The sequence below is a fragment of the Mus musculus genome, chromosome 6, assembly GCF_000001635.26.
Source record: "Mus musculus strain C57BL/6J chromosome 6, GRCm38.p6 C57BL/6J".
Lineage (NCBI taxonomy): Eukaryota > Metazoa > Chordata > Mammalia > Rodentia > Muridae > Mus > Mus musculus.
In genome coordinates this window covers 83870923-83897988 of record NC_000072.6, presented here as the reverse complement: position 1 = coordinate 83897988, position 27066 = coordinate 83870923, and the positions used below count along the sequence as shown (strand labels likewise).

The 27066-nt window shown below is 43.2% G+C and overlaps 1 protein-coding gene and 1 pseudogene across 13 annotated transcripts in view; one reads left to right on the top strand and one right to left on the bottom strand.

The window, feature by feature from the left end:
• Zfp638 (zinc finger protein 638) overlaps nucleotides 1–27066 on the bottom strand; it is a 119804-nt gene that overhangs the window by 88883 nt on the left and 3855 nt on the right. The gene's annotated exons all lie outside the window — the stretch shown is intronic.
• On the top strand, nucleotides 22591–23790 carry Gm5138 (predicted gene 5138; annotated as a pseudogene).

The window sequence follows — 27066 nt, the reverse complement described above, 5'->3', positions numbered from 1 at the left end:
GATGATTTTATTCCCCCTTCTACATGAGATTCAAGCGTCCTCGCTTGGGTCTTCCTTCTTTAGTTTCACTGGGTCTGTGGAGTATAACATGGTTATCCTGTATTTTATGACTAATAGCCACTTATAAGTGAGCATATACATGCTCTTTTGGGATTGGGCTACCTCACCCAGAATGATAACCTCAAATTCCATCCAAAATTACCTGCAAAATTCATGGTGTCTTTCTGGATATTATAAATAAAGTTGCTATGAACATAGTTGAGCAACTGTCTTTGTGGGATGCTGGACCATCTTTTGGGTATATGCCCAGGAGTGGTATAGCTGGGTCATGAGGTAGAACTATTCCGCTTTCTGAGAAACCACTAAATTGATTTCCAAAGTGGTTGTACAAGTTTGCGCTCCCACCAACGATGACGACCTGTTCTCCTTGCTACACATCCTCACCAGCATATGCTATCTCTTGAGTTTTTTTATTTTAGCCATTCTGATGGGTATAAGGTGGAACCTCAGAGTTGTTTTCATTTGCATTTCCCTGATGTCTAAGGACTTTGAACATTTCTTTTAAGTACTTCTCAGCCATTCAAGATTACTCTGTTGAGAATTCTCTGTTTAGTTTTGTACCCATTTTTTTTTTGGAAGTTCTGCAACTTTGATATTCAGCAGGTTAGTTCTCATCCACATTGAGCGTCTGTAGGTTTTTGAATATGGTAACAGGCACATTAGTTACCACTGTCTAGAGCGTGATGAATCTGCATCCTCATTACATTTTCTGGACAAGCATACTTGGATGTGATATGGAACATTCCTTATTCCCTTGGCCCAGATGGCTTTATTGAGCCTGGGTCAATGCACACATCTGGTGTCCCGATTTCCTTCATGGGAAACTTCCGAATTTGAGTGACTGAGAAGCACACTTCTTGAAGCCCACTCCATGGAAGTGCTTGTGAATGTTGATGGTGTATTCTCGGGTCACCACCTCGTTGATGGCAGAACGGGCCCTTCCTCTCACCACCCTTCTTTGTGGGAGCCATTCTGCCAGGCCCAAGTTGGAAAGAAAGCGCATGAGGGATTGTGGGCTCTAAACCCCCCTTTTTTTTGGGAGGGGGGGTTCAAGACAGGGTTTCTCTGTATAGCCCTGGCTGTCCTAGAACTCACTTTGTAGACCAGGCTGGCCTCGAACTCAGAAATCCGCCTGCCTCTGCCTCCCAAGTGCTGGGACTAAAGGCATGCGCCACCACCGCCCGGCCCCATTTTTAATTAGGTTATTTGGGTTGTTGGTGTCTAACTTCTTGAGTTATTTGTAAATTTTGGATATTAGCCCTCTGTCAGATGTAGGGTTGGTAAAGTTCCTTTCCCAGTCTGTAGGCTGCCTGTTTGTCCTATTGGTAGTGTCCTTTGCCTATGCAGTTTCTTGAAGTCCCATTTATCAATTGTTGGTCTTAGAGCCTGAGCCATTGGTGTACTGTTCAGGAAATTATCTCCTGTACCAATGCATTCAAGGGTATTTCCCACTTTCTCTTCTATGAGATTTAGTTTTATGTTGAGGTCCTTGATCCACTTGGATTTGAGCTTTGTCCAGGGTAATAAGTATTTTCATTCTTCTACATGTAGACATCCAGCATCATTTGTTGAAAATGTTTTCATTTTTCCATTCTATGGTTTTGGCTTCTTTATCAAAAATCAAGTGTCCATAGGTGTGTGGATTTATTTGAGTCTTCCATTCAATTCCATTGATCAACTTGTCTGTTTCTGTACCAATACCATGCAGTTTTTAATCACTACTGCTCTGTAATATCATTCAAGATCAAGGACGGTGATTCCCCTGGAAGTTTTCATTGTTCAGGATTGTTTTGGCTATCCTGGGTTTTTTGTCTTTCCAAATAATGTTGAGAATTGTTCTTTCAAGGTCAATAAAAAATTTGTATTGGAATTTTGATGGGGATTGCATTGAATCTGTAGATTGCTTTGGGCAAGTTGGTCATTTTCACTATGTTAATCCTAACTATCCATGAGCATGGGAGATCTTTCCATCTTCTGATATCTTCTTCAATTTCTTTCTTTCTCTTTTCTTTTTTTTTTTTTTGTCTTTCAAGACAGGGTTTCTCTGTATAGCCCTGGCTGTCCTGGAACTCACTTTGTAGACCAGGCTGGCCTCGAACTCAGAAATCCACCTGCCTCTGCCTCCCGAGTGCTGGGATTAAAGGCGTGTGCCACCACGCCCGGCTTCTTCAATTTCTTTCTTCAGGGACTTGAAGTCCACAGCCAAACAGTGGATGGAACTTGGGATGGAAAAGAACAGGAGGAAGAATTGTGGGTCCCGAAGGAGATAGGAAATCCACAGAAAGACCAACAGAGTCAACTAACCTGAACCCTTGGGGTTCTAAGAATCTGAACCATCAGCCAAAGAACATACACCAATGAACTTAGGCCTCTCCACACATATGTAGCAGATGTGTAGCTTGGTCTTCATGTGGGTCTCAAACAATTGGAATAAGGGCTATCCCAAAAGCTGTCACCTATACGTGGGATATGTTCTTCTAGCGGGGCTGCCTTGTCTGGCCTCAATCGAAGAAGAAGCATCTAGCTTCAGACACTTGAAGTGCCAGGGTGGGGGGAAACCCATGGGTCCCACCCACTCAAAAGAGAAAGGGAGGGGGTATAAGGGAAGGGTTATGGGTGGGGATGACCAAGAGGGGGCAGTAAGTAGGATGCAAGTATAGGGAATAAGTAAAAAAAAAAAAATTAAATTAAATTAAAAATAAAAACAATAACCAATAATTGGGGGATAGAGAGTATCTCAGCAGTTAAAAGTACTGACTGCTCTTCTGAGAGATCCAGGTTCAGTCCCCAGTGCCCACATGGCTGCTCACAGCCATCTGTAAACCCCAGCCCTAGAAATCCAATGCCCCCTTTAGACATCTGAACACCAGACATGCATGTAGTATATAAACATACATGCAAACACATACTCAAAAACATAATGTAAGTAAATAAAATTAATTTCAAAAAAACAACTGTAACGGGGGCTTGTGCAATGACTCAGCAGGTAAGAGCATTTGTTGCTCTTCTATAGGACCTGGGTTCATTTCCCAGCACCCACACAGCAGTTCTAAGCATATGTGATTCAATCCTCTCTTCTGGCTTCCATGAGCACCTGACACATGAATAGTACACAGATATACACGAAGGCAAAATACCCATATACATAACATAAAACTGAAAACTAAAATAAAGAAATAAATAAAGCCATTGTACTGGTTACTTTTATATAACCTTGTTGCAAGCTAGAATTGTTAGAGAGGAGGGACCTTCAATTGAGAAAATGCCTCCACTCCATAAGATTTAGCCATAAAAAGCCGGGCATGGTGGCACACGCCTTTAATCCCAGCACTTGGTAGGTAGAGGCAGGCGGATTTCTGAGTTCGAGGCTGGCCTGGTCTACAAAGTGAGTTCTAGGACAGCCAGCGCTACACAGAGAAACCCTGTCTCAGAAGACAAAAAAATAAAAATAAAAAAATAAATTAATGATCAATATGGTGAGGGCCCATCCCATTGTGATGGTACCATCCCTTTGATGATGAACAGCAAAATGGATGTGTAAGCCAAATAAACCCTTTCTTTTTTCCTCAACTTGCTCTTTGGTTGTGGTGTTTCATCTCAGCAATAAAAACTCTAAGTCAATCATAAAGTCTTATGCCACAACTATAGAACTGCCAGTCCCTTTAGTGATCCTCTTTTTTAGTACAGAAGCTTCAGCCCTAACTAAGTCTTCAAATGGTAACAGACTGAGTTGACATCCTGAAAGCAGCAGCATAACAGCAAAGAATTACATGGTGAAGTTAATCCTAAATTCTTTTTTTTTTTGACTTATTTATTTATTATTATATGTAAGTACACTGTAGCTGTCTTCAGACATACCAGAAGAGGGAGTCAGGTCTCATTAGGGATGGTTGTGAGCCACCATGTGGTTGCTGAGATTTGAACACGGGACCTTTGGAAGAGCAGTAGGAGCTCTTAACCACTGAGCCATCTCTCCAGCCCCCTAATCCTAAATTCTTGACTTACAAAAACAGTCTATTAGTGACTTTTCTATAGCTGTGATGGTTAAAGGTCAAACCCAAGACAAACAGCTGAGGTGCCTATTTAACATCAAAATGGAACTAGCCTCCAGATTTTCCCAGCATCCCCCAGTTCCTACCTGTTACAGGGTATGGCTCATATACTATGCCCTCTACCCTGACCTTGCCAGCCCAGGGGCTGGCTGGCCCTTTCCCTCAAGGCTTTCCTATACAATCCAGACATTTTGATTATCTGCCCCTTTTTTACTTTGGCCTCCTGACTGTTGCACCTGATACCGCACCCCCTGTCCCCACATGGCCCAGCTCAGCCTGGTCATGTCTACTCTAGTCTCTTCCAGATGCCCCTTCCTATATTAGTCAGGGTTCTCTAGAGTCACAGAACTTATGAAATATCTCTCTGTATTGAGGAAATTTATTGTAATGATTTACAGTCTGCAGTTCAACTAACCCAACAATGGGTAACTGTGGATGTCTAAGAATCTAGTACTTGCTCAGTCCCATGAAGCTAGTTGTTTCAGCTGGTCTTCTGTAGAAGTAGGTTCCAATGGAAGTGCTGGCAAGTAAGTGCAAGCAGTGGAAGAGTGAGCACCTCCAGCAGGTGTGGCCCAGATTAAAGGTGTTTACACCATTCCTGGATCTGGGACTTGCTTTGTCCCAGGCTGACCTTGAACTCAGAGATTTCCTTGCCTCAGTCTCCCAGGATTAAAGGCGTGTACTACCTAGCCTGGGCCTAAGTTTTTCATGGCTGCTATACCTCAAGATCTCCATTCCAAGATCCAGGTCAGAAACTTGTGTCTTCCAGCCTCAAGATCTGGATCACAGGTGAGCCCTCCAACTCTGGATAGTAGTTCATTCCAGATATAGTCAAGTTGACAACCAGGAATAGCCATTACACTTCCTTTACCTGTTTATCCATTTTTATCTACAATAAACTTTCTCTTTCACCAAACCCTGGAACAATCATGTCCTTTCCTTTCCTTTTTATTTCTTTTTTCATTCATCTGATGCTAAAATCTGGGAGTGGCTTAAGTAAGTTCCCTCCCCAGGGAATTTGGACTCTCCAAACCAAGCTGCTGATATGACTCTCCTAAGGTATGTAAAAATCATTTGTTTGATTCTAGAGTCCCCCTCTTCAGCAGCTTCTCCCCTCCACCTTAATGATCTTTCTCTTCTCACCTACTCAGTAAGTGTCCTCTCTTCCTTACGATGGCCTTTTGGGTCACCCACCACATGAGCATCCACTTCCTATGTCCTTTTGGGCTGCCCACCATGTGGGCATTTCCCCATTACTATCTTCTGGGACCCACCACATGGGCAACTCTACTTACTAAAACACTGGCACCTCTCTAGCTGCTTTCTCCTCTAACCTCTCTAACCACTTGTCTCTCTCTTACTGGACATCACTGTAGAACCCCCTGCTTTGTATACTTTTATTACAAAAGCCACACCAGTGTGCCAGGAAGCTTCCTCTTACCCTGCCAGTCCCCCATCGCATAGAAAGGGATGTCTCTCTGTGACTTAGGACATTTTTCTCAAGCAAGTCTCTCAGTCTGCTTGGGATTACCTCAGACTGAAATTCTTGTTACCAGGATAACTTAGCCCACTCTGCTCCATCATGGCTCCTCAGCTCCTTCCTGGAATTTCCTCACCTCCTGCTAGGAGCTGCCCATATGCTCCAGGGTCTGCAACCCTTTCCTTGTCCTCTTCCCATTGGAGCTACCTGCTCTACCTCTCCTTGTACCCTCTGGAACCCAGACATTACAAATCTCTTTGCCTCCCCCCAGGAGCTGCCTGCCAAATCTCAAAGCTTGTCTATGTCCTTGTGGCTTCTACAATATTAAAACCCTCCCTTAGGTAGAGTTCCTGCCTATTCCTCCTGGTCCATTAATGGCTACATTATTCTCTGTCACTTAGCTACCTAACCTTCTTTATGGAAGAATTCTTTTTGTGACCCTTCTTCATTTTTTTCCTTAGACTCAATTCTTTCTCAGACTCATTTTCTTAAAACCTCAGTCTTTCTGAAAATGACTTTGCCTCTGTATAGCTCGATGACCAAAGATACCCAACTTGAGTTTCAAGTTCTTTCAGATTGTTAATCAATTCTGCTACTGCATAAGTAATTGATCCCAAAAGTTCATTCTCTAAAGTTTTACGACTTCCCACTCAGTGGGTTTCTCTGTGTAGCCCTGGCTGTCCTGGAACTCACTCTGTAGACCAGGCTGGCCTCGAACTCAGAAATCCGCCTGCCTCTGCCTCCCAAGTGCTGGGATTAAAGGCGTGCTCCACTGCTGCCTGGCTCTCATATTTTTAAATTAATTTATTTATTCATTCTCATCCCAATTGCTGCCCCTCCCCCACCCCCCGGTCTCCCCTGAAAGCTCACATATTAAACCACAAGCATGACGCAGAGACAGAAAACTGGAAGGACAGTGGCTTTTAAAACCTCAAAGCCTGCCCTCGGTGACATACTTCCTCTGTCAAGGCCACATCTCCTAAACCTACCCAGTTAGCACCAGCAAATGAGGATCAACTATTCAAATGCCTAAGACTATGGGAGACATTCAACCCACCAAAAATAGTAAGAATGAAAAAATGTACACTGTTGATAGAGACGGTCAAGTTTTAGGGTAACTATATAGTGGTACTGCATAAACAAATATTCTTATCTGAATATGAGGGATCATCTTCAGTAAAATCATGATTCAGAGGCACGACATCAACCATTAAGCAAAAAACCATTTATTTAAATTCTAATTCAAATAACATTCATAGTTTCCTCAAGCATAAAATGAGACTAATCTACAAGACTGTGATCTGTCTCCTGTTATCTGTCTCCTGCACTGACAACCCTGCATGGAGTTCACATATTGCCTATGGAAAGCATTCTAGACAGAGGCCCACTTTGGAAAATGAAGTATTGTAGTGGTTTGAATGAAAATGACCCCCAAAGGCTCATAGGGAATGGCATTATTAGAAGGTGTGCTCTTGTTGGAGTAGGCACAGGTACCAAGACAAGGGACCTGAGGCATTGCTGTGATTGGCCTGACCATGTTTATGCCTGAAGGAATGTGGAACACTTGGAACTTTGGACAAGAAAGTGACTGTACACTTAAGTGAGGCTTAATGGGCAGTATAAGCATAGAAGACAGTGGTGCTAAGGGTGCTTTGAACTGTGGGACTTGGCTCAAGAAAAGAATATGAGTATGTGACCTAGAAACCATTCTTATGATATTTTGGTGAAGAGTATATCTGCTTTCTGCCCTTCACCCCCCCCCCCAAAAAAAAAGTCTGTCTGCCGCTAAATTGAAGAATTCTGGACCAACAGCTTTAGCAGAGGACATTCCAAAACAATCTAGCATTGTGTCTGTTAAGTAGCTAATAGTGGCCAGTCTTATGCAGATCTACAATGAAAAGGGAAAAGCTGACTGAGGAAAAATACAAAAGGAAGTGCAAACAGATTAAAGAAAAGCCAGATGCTTGGTGAAATAAAGAGAGTTGTGACCTCAGAGCAAGATCCCACGCACAGAGCTTCCAACTTGTAAACAGGAATTAAAGAAAAGCTTAGGACCAGGTGTGGTGGGGGTGGGGGTGGGTGTTGGGGTACACATCTTTAATCCCAGTACTTAGAAGGCAGAGCCTGGTAGACAGATCTCTGAGTTCAAGGCCAACCTGGCCTATAGACTGAGTTTCAGAACAGCCAAGCTTAGGCAATGGGGAAAAAAAATTGAAAACAGAAAACTAATGAAAATAATGAATATGTAACTGAACGAGGAGACCATGTTCTAGCCTCAGTAAGCAGCGGAACTTCTGCCACTTGGTTTTAGCTTTAGAGTCAAGGATACAAGAAAAAAGATATGGACTCTCCCTTCTCAATTAAGGGGAAAAAAAAAACAGGCATGTGTCAGGAGTGTTCCTTCATGGAGGCCTAGAGATGTCATTGTGTAAAGCTGAAGCCTGGATTGCCTTGGCGATGCCTGAGCCAGGGGGTTACATGCCCAGGAAAGCTGCTAACAGAGAGTGAAACCAGCCCAAGAAAAAGAACTGTGTTTTGGAGACCTGGAGAGTATTTTGACATTAGATGTGAAGGTACACAGTTTGGAGTTTGCCCCGCTGGTTTTTCATCTTATCTTAGTCCCATATTTCCTTACTATGGTCCCTTTCCTCCTTTTTTGGAATGCTAATGTGTATTCTTTGCCACTGTATTTTGTATTTTCAAAGCAAGCCTGTGTTGTATTAAAGACTTAGTTAAAGGCCTGCCCAGATAATTGTGTGAGTCTCAAAAATTATGGAAGGCTAGGCATTGCAGCTCAGTGGTAGGAAGAACACTTCTTGAGGCCCTGGGTTTAATCCCAGGCACTGCAAAAACAAAGTAAACCACCCTGCTGAGACTTTTCCATCCTCCAGAGATCCTGGCTGTGCTAGTTTCCTACTACATAGGAGCCTGTCTTACTATGCGCTATTTCAATCCTGGGACTTCCAATAACCAGATCCAAGCAGGAGACTGATCCAGCACCTATCACCAATCTCTTCTGGAGGGTTTTACCCTGCCTACTACTACTCTATAACAGTGCTTGTGGACATTGCTATCCTATATGACAGTGAGAACTCAGCAATCTGTTGAGGTGGAAGCTGGTCCAGGAAGACCTACACATGAGCAGCACTGTCTCCTGTCAGCACTTGTGGGAGTTCATGCCTGATCTCTACTTCTATAGAGATTCCCAAAGAGACTAAAAAGGGAGAAGTAGGCTACTGCTGAAAGGCAGTGACCAAGGAGGAATTCAGGGTGAATGGACTACACAGTCTGAGTGAGAGGGCTCGGCTGATTCCATGACAGGCTTCAAATTGTTAGTCAAGGAGTCTAGGCCTAAATCTGTTTCCAAGAACTGGGCAATTCCAGGCAAGTCCAGGCCTCAGAAGCTGCCCTGCCATCTGGCCTGAAACAAGGACAATGAGTCAGCACAAGTTTCAAGATTTCCTCAGCTATTTCTTCAGCAATAGTTTCCAGACATCCCAAGCAGGTTTCTAGGTCCCACACCCCAGTAATGGAATGTCCATAGAGATGGACCCAACAGATTAACATATAGGCCACCTACCCCAGAATTACCTAACGTGCTTTAAATCAGGCCTGCAAACTCACTTGGTTTTCTCTCTGTCTTGGTCATGGGAGACCTCAGCTTGCTGGACCTCTGCAAAATAAAACTGTTGGTATTTTGTCTATGCCCCACTCCACAGTTACCTAACAATAGCCAGGTCTGTCTGACTTGCTATAAAAGGGGCTGCTTGCCCCCTCCTCTCTCTCTCTTGCCTTCTTGCTCTAGCCCTGTCCTCTTGCCCCTTCCCTTCTCTCTCCCCATCCCCTTCCCACATGCTCATGGCCGGCAGCTTCTTCTTCTTCTTCTTCTTCTTCTTCTTCTTCTTCTTCTTCTTCTTCTTCTTCTTCTTCTTCTTCTTACTCGTCCTCCTCCTCCTCTTCTTCCTCCTCCTCTTCCTCCTCTTTCTCCTCCTCCTCCTTCTTCCTCTCTCTCTCTCTCTCTCTCTCTCTCTCTGCCATTCTCTGTCTCTACTTCCTCAACTCCCCTCCCCATACCCTGAATAAACTCTCTTCTATACTATACCATCATGTGGCTGGTCCCTCAGGGTGAAGGGATGCCTCATCATGGGCCTGCAGAGGCACCCCTTCCCCCACACCTGACTGACTACACATCCATCAAACATATTCTTCTCTCCTTATCTTTTTATAAAACACAACATAAACACTCTGCGTTTACATACTATTTGAGTCCAGGGTATCCTTCTCTGGTGAGTCATGGACCCTTACATGAGGTGGCCGACAGGTCTGTAGATGAGGAGGTACCCTCTGCTCCTGATGCCCAGTTCCCTACTGAAGTGAAAGACTGGTTTGCAGCTCCCAGTGTGCAAGACACTGAATAGCAGGAATAATCACTCAGTGGACTTAGCAGTTCTTCTACATGCAAAGTCAGAATAAGCTTATTAGAAGACAAACACAAAGGCGGGCTTGTTGGCGCACGCCTTTAATCCCAGCACTCGGGTGGCAGAGGCAGGCAGATTTCTGAGTTCGAGGCCAGCCTGGTCTACAAAGTGAGTTCCAGGACAGCCTGGGCTATTCAGAGAAACCCTGTCTCGAAAAACCAAAAGAAAAAGAAAAAGAAAAAGAAAAAGAAAACAAACACCATTTCTTTAACTAAAAACAAACAAACAAAAGAACCCCCTCAGATTTCAGAAAGGCAAACTGAAAAGATCAAAAGTTACCCACCAAGACTAAAGTACTGTGAATATACCAGGGCAGTCAGCCTAAAAGTGGGCCACTATCACCAATACTAGTTCTGCATTAGTGGCCAGAGACTTCTGGAAGGGCAGGGCATAAACATGGAGAATTCAAGCTGTCTTCAAGGAGGGAATAAAGGGAAATTGATTTCATTCAGAGCCAAGTATAGGAAGTTTGCTCCTAAGGGAAGTCTCAGAAATCTGGAGAAATTAGAGGAAGAAGCAGACAGCGTTGGTGTCCATGAGTTATGCCATAGGCCAGCAAGTTTACCTGGGACAGAGAATGACAGGTGCTTCAGGGGACATAAACAAGCATCAAGGGCTGTTCTCAAAAACCACCCAAGCAAAGATCTGAAAGTTTAATTGAGTCAGACCGCTGAGAAATTTGTGCCTTGGAGCATGATCAGAAACGACACCAAAGTCACCAAACAAATCTCAGGACTGACTGAAACCAAGAGAGGCCTTGTATCAGAGACCTGATAAAACACTGTTTATTCCAGAGTAACAGGACAGGTGTAAAGAGCTGTCCATCACAAAGAACACAGACCTCACCAAACAGTGCCCACAGGTCACTGAAGAAGCACAGCCCCAGGGGAGAGGAGGAATCTACCCAGATGTCACATGTTCAACCACAAAAATCACAAGCCATGTAAAGAAGACATAAACTATGACTCGTGCAGAGGAAAAGGACAGCAGAAACCTGTTAAGAACGGGCCTAGGTATTGGATTTTAGAAAAGACCTCACGGGAGCCATTATAAATATGTTGAAAGAACTAAAGACATTTGCAATAAGGAAGAGTCTCTTTAAAATGAAGATAGCTGGGTTTAGTCCCAGCACTGGGGAGGCAGAGACAGGCAGATCTATGTGAGTTCAAAGCCAGTTACACAGAGAAACCCTGTCTGGAGGGAGACATGACTGAAAGCTCTGTCCTCAGAATTTCAGATTCAGTAATCTGGGGCCGAACTTGAGAATGAGTGCTATAGTTAATCTAGCCTCCTTAGAATCGTTAAAATATCATGGCGGTAAGAAGCTATTTGTTTCCTGGGTATCTATGCTAGCCTGTGTTTTTCCCATAATTACATCAGTTCCAAGAGGGAAAGGGCTTTCAAGTCATTTTAGGTGTGGCTGAACTGCCTTAGCATGCCAGGTCTAGCAGTTAGAATGTTTTCTTTTTGAGCCCATAGTTATTGATTCAAGAATTGGAAGGAAGCTAATGAGAATGCTCCCAGGACTTTTTGCCAGAGTGATCTGAGGAATACCACTCTCTTTGCACTGAGGTTGCCAAGCTGGTAAGTCTTGGGCTTCAGATGGCCCTCTGATTACCAAATGCAGGCAGCCCACTATAGAGGAAAGGAGGGATTTAATGATTTCACTGGAGACCTTAGAGCCAATGATGCTGTTGTGTGACCTTCTGGGGAGCTATGTATCTATTCATCCTAGGTAGGGAACCAACAACAAACCAAGGAGAATGACTGCACTAAATAAAGTCTAGCTTAGTGAGACAATAAGCTTAATTAGGGAGCAAAAAATATCTCTATTACTACTACATGCACTCTATAGCAAAACATCTCTAATACTACTATGCACTCTTTGTGAACCCTTTTCCTTAACAACCCTTACCTCTTACTCTTGAGGAGAGGATGGGTTTCCTCTGTCCTAGAAACTGTCTATAAATCCTTGGGAACGTGCATGGCCTGGTGAGCACCTCTAATGACAGAAAGCTGAAGGGCTCAGTCCTGTTCAGATCTCCTTTGGTAATCTCAGCTCCTGACAGTCTCAGAGGGTGGTGGTCATAGCCAGAGGACAGTGTTCCATAGTATATGCCAAAAGCCAGAATCCTCATGTCTTTTCCTGTTCCGTATGCCAATCAACTCCCATTTTGCTTAAGCTGACTTGAGTTGAAACTCAATAGTCCCAAGACACCACAGAAGAAGATTCTGTTCTCCACACCACTGGCTACATATCTCTATAGCCACAGCTAAGCTGCAATCGCAAACAGCCAACCTAATGCCGAAGCCTCCACAGAGACTAGCAGAAAAACAGAGGAATGAACATAACAATATCACTGAGCCACTGCAGGCCTTTACTAGTCTGAAGCTCACCCTACTTCTAGAATTCCTGATTGAAGATGATGCATGTTGTTGCATATATCAGGATCTTCATTGACATAATCAGAAAACATCCTGAATTTTATAATTAGTGATTTCTGACATTTAAGCCTTGCAGGAAAGAACAAGCTTTACTCCAAGCCTCTGAATGTGAAAGGCTACAGAGAATGTCTTTAGTGCCCACAGAGTTACATGAACCTAGGTCAATCACTAGTTTTGCTTGTCTCTAAAAGTTAACATTTTTGCAAAGCTGAATTAAGAAAGGGGCATAGTCCCTCCTGCTTAGGTTGGACATAGGCAAATACAATTCAATAATGAATTGGTTTATAGGAGTCACAATAGGAACAAAAGATTGGCAAAAGCTCCTTCTGACCTAACAATGCCCTAAGACTGAGAGCAAAACTGAAGTCATTCAGGAAATAAACAGGGAAAAGCCCATTTCACAGAAACAGAAGTGGCACTCACATTTACTACTGATTAAGGGTACACTCGTTCTACAAGGCAGACTAGTATAACAGAGCCTTCTGGAAATGCATCTGGCCTGATGTAGTAAATGTGTGGCTAGGAACTAAGCCTAAAAATTGAAGCCTTAAATAGTTATTTAAGGGCTGGAGAGATGGCTCAGCGGTTAGGAGCACTGACTGCTCTTCCAAAGGTTCTGAGTTAAAATCCCAGCAACCACATGGTGGCTCACAACCATCCATAAAGAGATCTGGTAGCCTCTTCTTGTCTGTCTGAAGACAGCTACAGTGTGTACTTAGATATAATAATAAAGAAATTAAAAAAAAAAAAACAGGCAAGTCACAGGCCAGTGAGAGACTGTCTCAAAAAGCATGGTCAACAACTCTAAAGAAATAACCATAAAAATTGTTACCTGTCTTCCACATATATCACATGCACTCACATAGAAGTGCAAAAATACATACTAGCATGCATACATTTGTCTGGACTGACATTTTTTTTAAAAAAATATGGTCCTTCTGTATACTTTCAGGCACTGCTATAGAGAAAGTTATAAGATGGGGACCTAACTGGATGCAAGAAGAAAAACTGGTCAGACCAAAGACAAGAGCACAGGCTGAGATGTTGGCAGTGAGGACACTAAGAAATGGAATTACCAGCTCCTTAGGAGGAAATGCCTGATTTTGGTAGCATACTATACGCAGAGAGAGTGAGGCTGTATGAAAGGTACTCCCTCAGCTCATGGCTTACTCAGTAGATAGATGGTTGAGCCGTTCATTTGATAGGTAGAGGAAGATCCATTAGCACTATCTTGCTTGGGTAGAGAGAAGCTGAAATGCCTTTGACACAAGCAAGCACAAATGTAATGTAGCTCTTTAGATACACAGTCCAGGGCTCAGAAGAAAGTAAGCTAGAGGTGACAGTTTGTAAGTCACTGGTTTTATCTAGTAGTTGATGGCCTTAAGCCATTGATGAAGATACTCAGGGAGGAACTACTGAGGTGATATAGAGGCCAAGTGATACTTAGTAACAGGTGATTTGCAGAGACAATGGAGGACAAACCTCAAACTATCTTGCAGCTGTCTAATACGAGGTTAACATTTTAGATTTGTAAGATAACAAATGAGGTTTAAAATATGTATGTTATTTTCTCACTTTCAAACACAAGCTATATAAATATAATTCTACATTTCCAAGTCCATACAAAGTGTCTGGTGTTCATAGAGGGAAAGAGTGAGTGGATTGCCTCTCCCTAGTCTTTTTATTTCTACTTCCTCACTCTTTTCACAGATCATATTTTTTCCCCTTACGGTAAAATCCAGCTTTTTAAAAAAATTTAAAACTTGTGTGAATTTTCTGAAGTCAATAGTTCTTAGATATGAGAGAGAGAGAGAGAGAGAGAGAGAGAGAGAGAGAGAGAGGCTAATTTACTAGATTACTCATGCTAGTTTTTAACATGTGAACTCAAATGCTCTGCTTTCCTCAGCCTTCCAGAAGTAGGCGCCACAGGCATGTGCCAGTGAACTTGGCAAGAGTTTAAATTCTATCAGAAATGCATAAAGCATAGCAAATAAGAACCCTCGAGTTATAACTAAAGATTGCCAAAGCCACCTAAGGATTCTTTGAAAACATGATCTCTCAGGCATGCTAAAGTTGAATGTGTCCCTAGCCTGGCCCTATCTCAACAATGTATTAGCTATAAAAAATATAATTTACAAAATTTAAAAAGCATGAAGAGTATTATTATGGAGAATACATATCTAGGAACAACATATCCATGACACACATTACAAAGAGCTATTCCCTCATAAAACCAATCAGTAAAATGAAAGTAACTCCTCAGGCATCAGCATCTCCTCCTGTCTCTGTTGTGCTTTCTATCTCGTGTGTGTCTGGAGCCTTCGCCACATTTCACACCTGCTTGATGAAAGGTGATCTCAGCTTGACTCTTAGTGCTAACTGCTGCAGATGCTGGTTCAGAGAGGTTACATTCTGAGGATCTAGTCAGCATGATTTCATCCCCTGGTCAGCCTACTGCACCTATTATCTCTGCTTTTGTTGTTACTGACATTTTACAGTATGAGGGTGGTCCCACCTAATGAAGTAAAGAAGGAAACAAAAAGGTATAAAGAGCAGAAATAAGAGTACCACTCTGCAGGTGACAGCGTGACTGATAGCTTATTTCTCTGCTGATGAAAGGAGCCAATTCAAGCCAGAGTAGACTATATTAAAGGCGGGTTATTGGGAAGCTGCTCTCAGGTGAGCTCATTGGCCCCGAGTCAGGACGCCTCTCTGCTCATAGGGCACTGCTTGATAGATACTGGGAATTGAACTTAGGGCGTCTGGAAGGGCAGTCGGTGCTCTTAAGCACCGAGCCATCTCTCCAGCCACCCTCCCCACCCCAAGACAACTCTTATAAGCACAACAACATTTAACTGGGGCTGGCTTACAGGTTCAGAGGTTCAGTCCATTAGCATCAAGGCAGGAACGTGGCAGCAATCAGGCAGGCATGGTTCTGGAGGAGCTGAGAGTTCTGCATCTTCATCTGAAGGCTGCTAGCAGAATACTAGCTTCCAGGCAGCTAGGGTGAAGTTCTTATATCCCACACTAACAGTGCCTGCCTACTCCAAAAAGGCCACACCTACTTGAACAGGGCCACATCTTTTTTTTTTTTTTTTTTTTTAAAGTTTTTCGAGACAGGGTTTCTCTGTGTGGCCCTGGCTGTCCTGGAACTCACTCTGTACCAGGCTGGCCTTGAACTCAGAAATCCACCTGCCTCTGTCTCCCATGTGCTGGGATTAAAGGCATGTGCCACCACTGCCCGGCTAGGGCCACAGGCTAGGGCCACATCTTCTAATAGTGCCACTCCTTCCTTCAGCTGAGCATATACAAACCATCACAACCCCATACCCAGCCTTTTTATATGGGCCTAGGATCAAAGTCAGATCCTCATGTTTGCAGGGCAAGCACTTTACTAAGCTACTGCTTCAATCCCCTAAACTTACTTTTTTTTTCATATTAAAAAAAAATATGCCATAGTGCATGTATAAGATGTCAGAGGACAATCTGAGGGAGTGTGTTCTCTCCTTCCACCATGTAGGTCCTAGGGACTGAACTCAGGTCATTGTCAAGATTGGCAGCAAGTGCCTTACTTAACCCAATGAGCTACCTCACTGACCCTTGGCTTTTTTTTTTTTTTTTTTTTTTCTGAAGACAGAGTCTTGCCATGTAAGCCTGGCCTAGAATTTGATGTGTAGACCAGGCTACCCTCAAACTCAACAGAGATCTGTTGTTGGAATTTCAAACCCCAATAAGCCCATATAAACATGCAATCTAGTTATTATAAGTTATATACTATATTATAATTATTTTAAGTTATAAGTCTAGATTGGGCATGTCTAATACTATATTAACTTATTTTTCAGCTATGAGACCCCTGTGACTTGTGGATTTTTTTTCTTGGCCATGTGGTAGATAGAACAGATATCATGACTTTTTCCTCTTCTTTTTACTTTGGTCCTCTCTCCTTTCCTTCTATTCTTCCCCCCTCTCTACCTGCTCCCACTCTCAAAAACCTCCGGTCCCACCACCCATCCCCACCACCCCCTAGCCTTTATTAACCAGTCAGAATGGGGAGAAGGTTCACAAGAGATCACCTAAGTAAGTGATCCACTGCTCTTGGGGATGGGGCAGCTCCTCTGGAGGAATCAGAATTAACATCAGAATGCAAACAGCATAAGGACAACCCAAAGCTGAGATCTGCCTGCCTCTGGCTTCCAAGAGCAGGGATTAAAGACACTTGCACCCAGCCCTAAAATTTGTTTTCTAATCATGGAAAAATCCTCAGCAGTTCACTCATCTGGTTAAATAGATCAAATGGTATAGCATAAGGGGCACTACTATAACCTCTATTTTACAGAAAGAGAAAGTGAGACACAAAAGTGAGTGTTTTACTGAATACTACACAAGAACTTATGGGCTATATTTCAACCCAAGCAAGAAGGTTCTGGAATCTACTCCCTTATCACTGCATTATACTTCCTTCCTTTGGTTTATGAAGTTCTTTTTAATATTTATTTTTAAAATTATTTATTTGGGGGCTGGTGAGATGGCTCAGTGGTTAAGAATGCTGACTGCTCTTCCAAAGTTCCTGAGTTCAAATCCCAGCAACCACATGGTGGTTCACAACCATCTGTAACGAAATCTGACAGTCCTCTTCTGGAGTGTCTGAAGACAGCTAAATTGTACTTACATATAAATAAATAAGTAAATAAATAAATCTTTAAAAATTTATTTATTTATTTGAATTATAATTACATCATTTCCCCCTCCTTTTCTTTCCTTCAAACCCTCCCATAAACTCTTCTTTGGACGCCTGCATGGGTTTTTGTGTACCACTGCATGTAGGAATTTTTTTTGGTTTTTCTTTTGGTTTTTTTCGAGACAGGGTTTCTCTGTATAGCCCTGGCTGTCCTGGAACTCACTTTGTAGACCAGGCTGGCCTTGAACTCAGAAATCCACCTGCCTCTGCCTCCGGAGTGCTGGGATTAAAGGTGTGCGCCACCATGCCGACTGCACGCAGGAATTTAAGGAAGAGTTGGATTCTCTGGAGCTGTCGTTAGTTAATGGTGATTGTGAACTTCTGTGTAAGTGCTGAGAACCAAATTCTGCAGGAGCAGTAAGCATCCTGAACTGCCGAGCCATTCTCTAGCCCTATATTATGACAATTTGTTGGTAGGGGTCGGGGGCTAGAGGTCACAACAGAGACAGAGAGAACAAAGAGCTTCGGAGGTAGTACGGATTTCTGCTAGAACCCCAAGAGACAGACATCGAATTCACTCAGCAATATTGCTCTTTATTTATTTACTGCAGTGTTATTTATCTAAGCAAGGGTAATGCCTTGCAAAAACTGGCCAGAACAAGCGTTAGGACTTAATCCATAAATTCTGAAAGGGATATTCTTAAAACTTTTACTTTCATCAGGGCAGCATCAGATCTTTTCCAAGGCGCCTTTAAAAAAGTATTTTAGAGTTCTGTCGCCACCTTGTGGTGCTTTGTTGTAGTATTGAACTGAAAACTCATTTCAGAATCTAGGGAAAAGGTCAAAGCTGATTAATTGTAAGACTGATGTTTTATCTGCTTTTTATAATTTTGATCACTTTCTATTGGCATGTGAATTTATCTGCATCATTTTAAAAAGCAAAGTGACAAAACTGAACACATCCGTCTATTATTGAAATACTAGGTGTCTGGAGAGATGGCTCAGTGGTTAAGAGCACTGACTGCTCTTCTAAAGGTCCTGAGTTCAATTCCAAGCAACCACATGGTGGCTCACAACTATCTGCAATGGGATCTGATGCCCTCTTCTGGGGTGTCTAAAGACAGCGCCAGTGTACTCATATAAATAAAATCTAAAAAGAAGAAAGAAAGAAAGAAAGAAAGAAAGAAAGAAAGAAAGAAAGAAAGACAGACAGACAGACTAGGGCAAGACTGGCTACTCCAGGCTCCTTAGAGGAGACCTGCGTGACTTTTCTGTTACTATCTGAAGACAGTTTTTTTTTTTAAAGATTAGAGGGGTGTGTGTGTGTGTGTGTGTGTGTGTGTGTGTGTGTGTGTGTGTATAAGGCCAGAAGAGGATAACACATCCATGGGAACTGAGGCTATATGCAGTTGTGAGTCACTTGCTGGGAAATGCACTAGGATCCTCTACAACTGCAGCTCACTCTCTTGAAGACAAATCCACCGCTCTAACCCCTGAAGATCCATCAGTGTGTAACACATGCACAAACACACGTATAACACATGAACATACACATACATATAACACACACGTGTGTGTGTGTGTGTGTGTGTGTGTGTGTGTGTGTGTGTGTGTGTGTATAGTGTAGCCCTGGATAGCCTGGAACTTGTTGTATATAAACCAACCTGGCTTTGAAGTGATAAGGGATATACCTGCCTCAGCCTCCTGAGTGTTGAGATTACAGGAATACAACACCACATACACATTTTTTCTTGTTTTATTTTGTTTATTTTTTACATTCTATTTTAGTTACATTTCTCCATTCCCTTTCCTCTCATGTACATATTTTTTAGTAGAGTATCTTTTATTTATTCTTGGAAAGCTGAGTATTTCAAACAATGCATTTTGTTTACCACAAACTCCCTCCTTCCACTCCCACTAAGCAGCACTAGACGTCACCCTCCTGCCTTCTTCTCTTTTTTCCCTTTGTGACCCACTGAGCCCAAATAGTGCTTCCTGATGGAATGGCTGTTGGCTGATTTTGTTGGCTTGATCTTGTGCAGATAACCAAAGCTTCAGTGAGTTCATGAATGCTGTGGCCATGTCACATCCAAGGACAACATTTTACAGCACAGCTCCCACCCCTTGTCTGGCCCTTACTTTCTTCTCTCCCACTCTTCCACAATGTTTCTTGAGTCTTGGTGGAGTTGTTACAAATGTCTCATTTAAGGCTGAGCACTCAACATTACTGATTCTCAGCACTGACCAGTTATTCATCTCTGTTATGTTATATGGTTATATCTATTTGTCTGTTTTCCTTCCTTCCTTCTTTTCTTCCTTCCTTCCTTCCTTCCTTCCTTCCTTCCTTCCTTCTTTCCTTCCTTCTTTTATTTCTTTTCTTTTTGGATTTTCAAGACATGGTTTCTCTGTGTAGCTCCTGGCTCTCCTGGAATTCGATCTGTAGATCAGGCTAGCCTGAAACTTACAGGGATATGTCTGGCTTTGCCTTCCTGGTGCTAGAATTAAAGGCATACGCCGCCACCACCCATCCTGTGGTTACATTTTCAATGTTCTTTTATTATTTCTATAAACTACTCTGCTATTGAACACACTCATTTATTGCTCTATTGTAGATTCTTGAATCTTCTACTAACGCAATTGTCTTGTCTCACTTGTGTAGAGCTTCAAGAAATATCTTCCTAGGGTGTGTTTAGCCATGAAGGGATCAGCTGAGGTACAAGTCCTCACTGTATTATTATTATTTTTTTAATAACACTCATTTTGGTGCTGCAGTATTGACATTCTGGTTCTAAGACAGATGTCTGCAGCCTGTCAGACAAGTCTGAGCCTTGTCTCCCTCTCCCTGGCAGTGCTACCCTTTCCCTGACTCAAATGCAGCTACGGCTCTGCCTTCTCAATTGCTCTCTGTGTGTTGTCTTGTCATAGACATGCAGACAGGAGCCTAGCATAACTGTCTCCTGAAAGGCTTCATCCAGCAGCTGATGGGAACAGATGCAGAGACCCATAGTCAAGCATCAGGAGTTCTGGGAGTCTCGTGGATGAGTCGGGGATAGGATTGAAGGAGCCGGATGGGTCAAGCACACCATAAGAAGACCTACAGAGTCAACTAACCTGGGTCCATCGGGCCTCCCAGAGACTGAACCACCACCCGAAGAGCGTGCAGGGGCTAGACCTAAGCCCTACACATTTGTAGCAGATAAATAGCTTGGCCTTCATTTGAGTCCCCTAACAACTTGAGAGGGGTTATCTCTGACTCTGTTGCCTGTCACTGGATCCCATTCCCCTAACTGGGCTGCCGTGGATGGCCTCTGTGAGAAAGGATGTGCTTAGTCTTATTGTGACTTAATAACCCAGGAAAGGGCAGCACCCAAGAGAAGGGGGTAATGGGAGGAGGGATTTGTGAGGGTGGGACTGGGAAGGCAGGGGTGGGGGGGTGGGATTATGATTGGGATATAAAGTGAATTAATCAAAAAATATATATGGCCTTTTCTTTGTTCACATTTGATCCTTCTCTGGGTAGGTGTGATCTAACTTCCATCGCTCCTCTTTTTCTATTCACTGAGGACAGGGTCTCACTAGAAGTGGAACTGCTAGGTCCTGTGGCGACCCTATGCTTAGTTTTTGTTTTTTTTTTAGTAACCATATTTTCTTTTTTAAAAAATGCATTTAACTCCAATTTTGTTTTAGAGACAGTCTTGGTAAATTTTAGTCTAGGCTGGCTTTGAACTTGCTATCCTTCTGCCTCTGCCTCTTGACATCTGGCCCCCCAGGTGTGTGTTCCACACCCAGCTTGCCGCAGCTTTAAGGAAGGCAAGAAGTTTATAAGAAGTTTATAGTCCACCAGCAATTCACAAGAGTTTTATTTATGTCTATTCCTATGCTAACTTCACAATTTTAATTACTATAACTTTGTAGAAAGTTTTGAAATCAACAAGTGCAAATCCTTTGGCTTTGTTTTTAACAATCATTTTAACTGTGCAGGATCCCTTATGATTCCATATGAATTTTTTAGATGGGTTTTTATTCCTACTTCTATCAAACTATCATTAGATTTTTGTTTGTTTGTTACTGATATTTGAGACAGGGTGCTACTATGTAGACATGGTTGACTGCAACCTGCTATGTAGACCTGGCTTGCCCAAACTCATAGGGATCTGCTTGCCTCTGCCTCCCAAGTGGGACTAAAGGCCCATGCCACCTGCATAGCCAACACTGGATTTTAACAGGGATTGGATGAAAGGGGATCCCATGGTTTATGGTACCAGACTGATAAATATGTAAAATGTCAAGACAATTAGACATTTCTCAAGTTCATTTACTAAAACTGCTACCATGAAACAATTCACCACAAGAAAATAGATGCTTACTGTTCAGATAAGAATAAAAATGGCAGCCGGGCGTGGTGGCACACGCCTTTAATCCCAGCACTCGGGAGGCAGAGTTCGAGGCCAGCCTGGTCTACAAAGTGAGTTCCAGGACAGCCAGGACTATACAGAGAAACCCTGTCTCGAAAACAAAAACAAAAAACCAACAACAAAAAAAAAAACAAGAATAAAAATGGCAGAAATGTAGTAATAGTAATTTAAAGATGCAATCATCATATATTCATAGATGTCTACACTGGTTAGGGTTTTTTGTATTGTTTTGGGTTTTTGTTTGTTTGCTTATTTGTTTGTGTGCTTTTGTCAACTTGACACAAGCTAGAACAATCTAAGAAGAGGAAACATCAGCTGAGAAACTTCCCCATCATATTGGCCTGCAGGGAGCTTTGCTGTGGAGCTTTTCATGATTGATGTTTCCTGTGAAAGGGCCAGTACACCCTGGGCAGTGTCATCCCTGGGCAGGTAGTCCTGGGGTAAAACAGAAAGCAGGCTGACCTAGCCGTTCAGAAAAAGCTACTAAACAGTGCTCCTCCGTAGTGTCGGCTCCTCTGCAGTGTCTGCTCCTCCGTAGTGTCTGCTCCTCCATACTGTCTGCTCCTCCATACTGTCTGCTCCTCCGTAGTGTCTGCTCCTCCATACTGTCTGCTCCTCCGTAGTGTCTGCTCCTTCGTAGTGTCTGCCTTGGGTTTCTGCCTCCAAGTTTCTGCCTTGAGTTCCTTGACTTCCCCTGATGATGGGCTGCTACCCATAAGCCAAATAAATCCTTTCCTCTCCAAATTGTTCTGGTCATGGAGTTTTGTCACAGCAATAGAAAGAAAACTAAGACATCTTACCCAAGAATATAGTTAAGATTCTGCTCTGCCTTCCACCAATGATGAGAGTCATAATATAAAAACCTCTATAGGAGCGACAACAGTAAACTGTATGACTGAAATGACCAAGATAAAAGAAAACCCAGGCTCTCTGCTCCTCCCTGTTCCAGAGACAGCCGCATCTTCTTGTGCAGTGCCAGCCTCGTCCCGTAGACAAAATGGTGAAGGTCGGTGTGAACGGATTTGGCCGTATTGGGCGCCTGGTCACCAGGGCTGCCATCTGCAGTGGCAAAGTGGAGATTGTTGCCATCAACGACCCCTTCATTGACCTCAACTACATGGTCTACATGTTCCAGTATGACTCCACTCATGGCAAATTCAACGGCACAGTCAAGGCCGAGAATGGGAAGCTTGTCATCAACGGGAAGCCCATCACCATCTTCCAGGAGCGAGACCCCACTAACATCAAATGGGGTGAGGCCGGTGCTGAGTATGTCGTGGAGTCTACTGGTGTCTTCACCACCATGGAGAAGGCCGGGGCCCACTTGAAGGGTGGAGCCAAAAGGGTCATCATCTCCGCCCCTTCTGCCGATGCCCCCATGTTTGTGATGGGTGTGAACCACGAGAAATATGACAACTCACTCAAGATTGTCAGCAATGCATCCTGCACCACCAACTGCTTAGCCCCCCTGGCCAAGGTCATCCATGACAACTTTGGCATTGTGGAAGGGCTCATGACCACAGTCCATGCCATCACTGCCACCCAGAAGACTGTGGATGGCCCCTCTGGAAAGCTGTGGCGTGATGGTCGTGGGGCTGCCCAGAACATCATCCCTGCATCCACTGGTGCTGCCAAGGCTGTGGGCAAGGTCATCCCAGAGCTGAACGGGAAGCTCACTGGCATGGCCTTCCGTGTTCCTACCCCCAATGTGTCCGTCGTGGATCTGACGTGCCGCCTGGAGAAACCTGCCAAGTATGATGACATCAAGAAGGTGGTGAAGCAGGCATCTGAGGGCCCACTGAAGGGCATCTTGGGCTACACTGAGGACCAGGTTGTCTCCTGCGACTTCAACAGCAACTCCCACTCTTCCACCTTCGATGCCGGGGCTGGCATTGCTCTCAATGACAACTTTGTCAAGCTCATTTCCTGGTATGACAATGAATACGGCTACAGCAACAGGGTGGTGGACCTCATGGCCTACATGGCCTCCAAGGAGTAAGAAACCCTGGACCACCCACCCCAGCAAGGACACTGAGCAAGAGAGAGGCCCTATTCCAACTCGGCCCCCAACACTGAGCATCTCCCTCACAATTTCCATCCCAGACCCCCATAATAACAGGAGGGGCCTAGGGAGCCCTCCCTACTCTCTTGAATACCATCAATAAAGTTCGCTGCACCCCAAAAAAAAAGAAAACCCAAAGGTCTGAGATCATGACCGATGGTTCAGGCATGTCAGAGAACCAAGCATTTATTACCAGAGTTCCTAAATCTGGAATTGAAAAAAAATTAAAAGCCAGGCTCATTCCTATAATCCCAGCACTGTGGAGTCTGTGGCAAGAGGGTCGCCTATTATAAAAGGTATAATATAATATAATATATAGCCTGGGCTGTGAATTTCAGGCCAGCCAGGAGTACACCGTAAGATCCTTCTCAAAAAAACCAAAACAGAAATCAGGAATACTTACTCCATTTTTCTCATAGCTCCTAATATCCTTGACCTAAAACCTAAAACTTAATATAATTTCCCTTGTGCCAAGATGTCAATATGACCTCCTGTAGAGTTACATGCAGTGTATAATACTGAATGCAGCACTATATGAACTAAGATTTGGGTTTGGTTTTGTTTTGTTTTGTTTTGTTTTGTTTTGTTTTGTTTTGTTTTGTTTTTCGAGACAGGGTTTCTCTGTATAGTCCTGGCTGTCCTGGAACTCACTTTGTAGACCAGGCTGGCCTCGAACTCAGAAATCCGCCTGACTCTGCCTCCAGAGTGCTGGGATTAAAGAGTGCTGGGATTACACGCCCAGCAAGATTTGTTTTTTTAATAGAGTTTCTGCCAAGTAACTACTGGCTCAGTGGGTGAAAGCAATTGCTACTTAGGCCCAACTACCTGAATTTGATCCCAGTATGCAATGCATCTAGAGTGCCAGCATTCTTAGAGGAAAGTGGGAGTCAGCAACAGAAGAAGCCAGAGCCTGAAGTCTAGATAGCTTGAGGAACACAGTACAACAGTAGAAGAGAGATCCTGCCTCAAACAAAGTGAAGGAGAGAAACCTCAGTTGTTGTGCATGCCCCCACACACACACACACACACACACACACACACACACTTCATTTTTTTAACTCAAGTTTTATATGAGAAAAGAACTGTTAACACAGATACTTTTTCAAACAAAGATAAAAGTTTTGCCAGGTTATTATTATTTTTTTTTTTAATTATGAGACAGTTTCAAAAAATATCTGTAGAATCCTGATGCTCTATTGTGGGCTTGAGTAAGAAATGTCCCATATGGGTTTGTATGTTTGAACACTGGGTCACCAGTTGTTGGTACTGTTTGGGAAGATTACAAAACCTTTAGAAGGCAGAGGCTTGCTGGAGAAAGTACATTACAGAGGAGAGGATCTGAGGTTTTATAGTTTGATCCTACTTCCTGCTATTTTTCTGCTTCCTGAGTGTGCATACGATATAGCTGGCTTTCTGTTCCTGCTGCCATGGTCCCACCAATGCCTTCCTGCCATGAGGGGCTGTATCCCCCTGGAATTATAAGCCAGAAGCTCTCTCAACCTTCAGGTACTTTTGTCATGTTATGTTATCACAGTAACAGAGAAGTAACTGTGACATGCTTCAGTGATAACGGATTTACTGTTGGTACCTTCACTTGTAGGGTTACATGAAATGTATAATACAGAATGCACTCACACAGTGTTATTGAGAATGCTGGTTCATTTTTATGACATGTACAATCAGGGAGCCTGCTTTGGAATTTGTTCTTAAATCCTACCATTTTAAGAATAAAGTTAAAGCCATGATTTTCACTCTGGGAACCATTTTCTTCTTTCTTTTTCTTTTTTCTGTTTTCTTTTCTTTTCTTTTCTTTCTTTCTTTTTTTTTTTTCTTTTTTCTTTTTTCTACACAGAGACAGGGTTTCTCTGTGTAGCCCTGGCTGTCCTGGAACTCACTCTGTAGACCAGGCTGGCCTCGAACTCAGAAATCCGCCTGCCTCTGCTTCTGAGTGCTACCCCCTGCCACCACCCAGCTGTGCCTTTAAAAAAATTTTTTTTGAAGGGTTCATCCTATGAACCTTTTTCTTTTGCCACATTTTCTCCTCATCCTTTTACTGTTAAACATCCTAGCTAAGAACAGGAGTGTATTAGAGTCCCACAAGTCCTCTTATGAGTCTGAACGCCAAGATAGTCATAGGGACTCCTACCATATTCCCTTCAGTGGACTTACTCCCAATATTTTATCCTGAACTCAGAGAACTGGAAGCAAACTGGAAGCTTCTCCTCTAAGAAAATGGAATGTTGGGTTGGTGAGATGGTTCAGCGGGTAAGAGTGCAGACTGCTCTTCCAAAGGTCCTGAGTTCAAATCCCAGAAACCACATGGTGGCTCACAACCACTGGTAATGAGATCTGATGCCCTCTTCTGGTGTTTCAGAAGTCAGCTAGAGTGTACTTATGTATAATAATTAATAAATCTTTGAGCCAGAGCAAGCAGCAAAGGAATTAGACCATGAAAGATGACAGAAACAGCCCAGAACTCGGGCTGGAGAGTAGTTAAAAATATTTATGGGGTTGGAGAGATGGCTCAGCGGTTAAGAGCACTGACTGCTCTTCTAGAGTACCCAGGGTTCAATTCTCAGCACCCACATGGCAGCTCACAACTCTCTGTAACTCTTGTTCCACGAGATCCAACATCCTCACACAAACGTACATAAAATACAATAAAGAACATTCGCTGTCCCTACAGAAGAAGAACAGCGCTACCCGCATCAATTGGCAGCTCACAGTGTTCTGTAACTCCAGTTCCAGGAGATCTGACACCCTTTCTGGCTAGTACGGACACTGCACACATAAGGTGCATTTATATAAATGCAGATAAAACACTCATACACATAAAACAAAACCCACTAAATCATAAAAAAGAAAGACGGAGAATTATGCTGTGCCTCAAACCCTGGCAACTTTATTTTCTAGTCCTTTCATTCACAATTCCATTATGATTCCAGGTTTTATGTCCCGGGGCTCTGATGGTTTCCTTCCTGATGCTCTAGTGTGCAAATCTATTTTCCTGCCTCTTTAAAGATATTTGTCTTGAAAGAGCAGATGAGAATGTAAAGATGAGAGACATGAAGAAGCAGACTTTTAAAAAATGAGACTGACAGAGCCCTGCATTGTCTGGTCTATTTGATGTCATTAAACCATTAGAGGAGGAACTCAGAGAACAATGGCAAGGTAACTAAGAGAAGCAGTCTCATTTGGCTTTAAAGCTAACCATATTTACCTGCATAGTAACAGGCAAGCTAATAAGCTTCCCATTTCACCAAGCCCTGACCCTCCGGTGGTACTAACACTTCAGTGGAGAAAATCTAAAACCTGAATACAACCTGTGGGGGCTCTCCACCCACTCACACCGAAAATGGCATATCCCATACTATTAGCATTCCAAAATTGAAA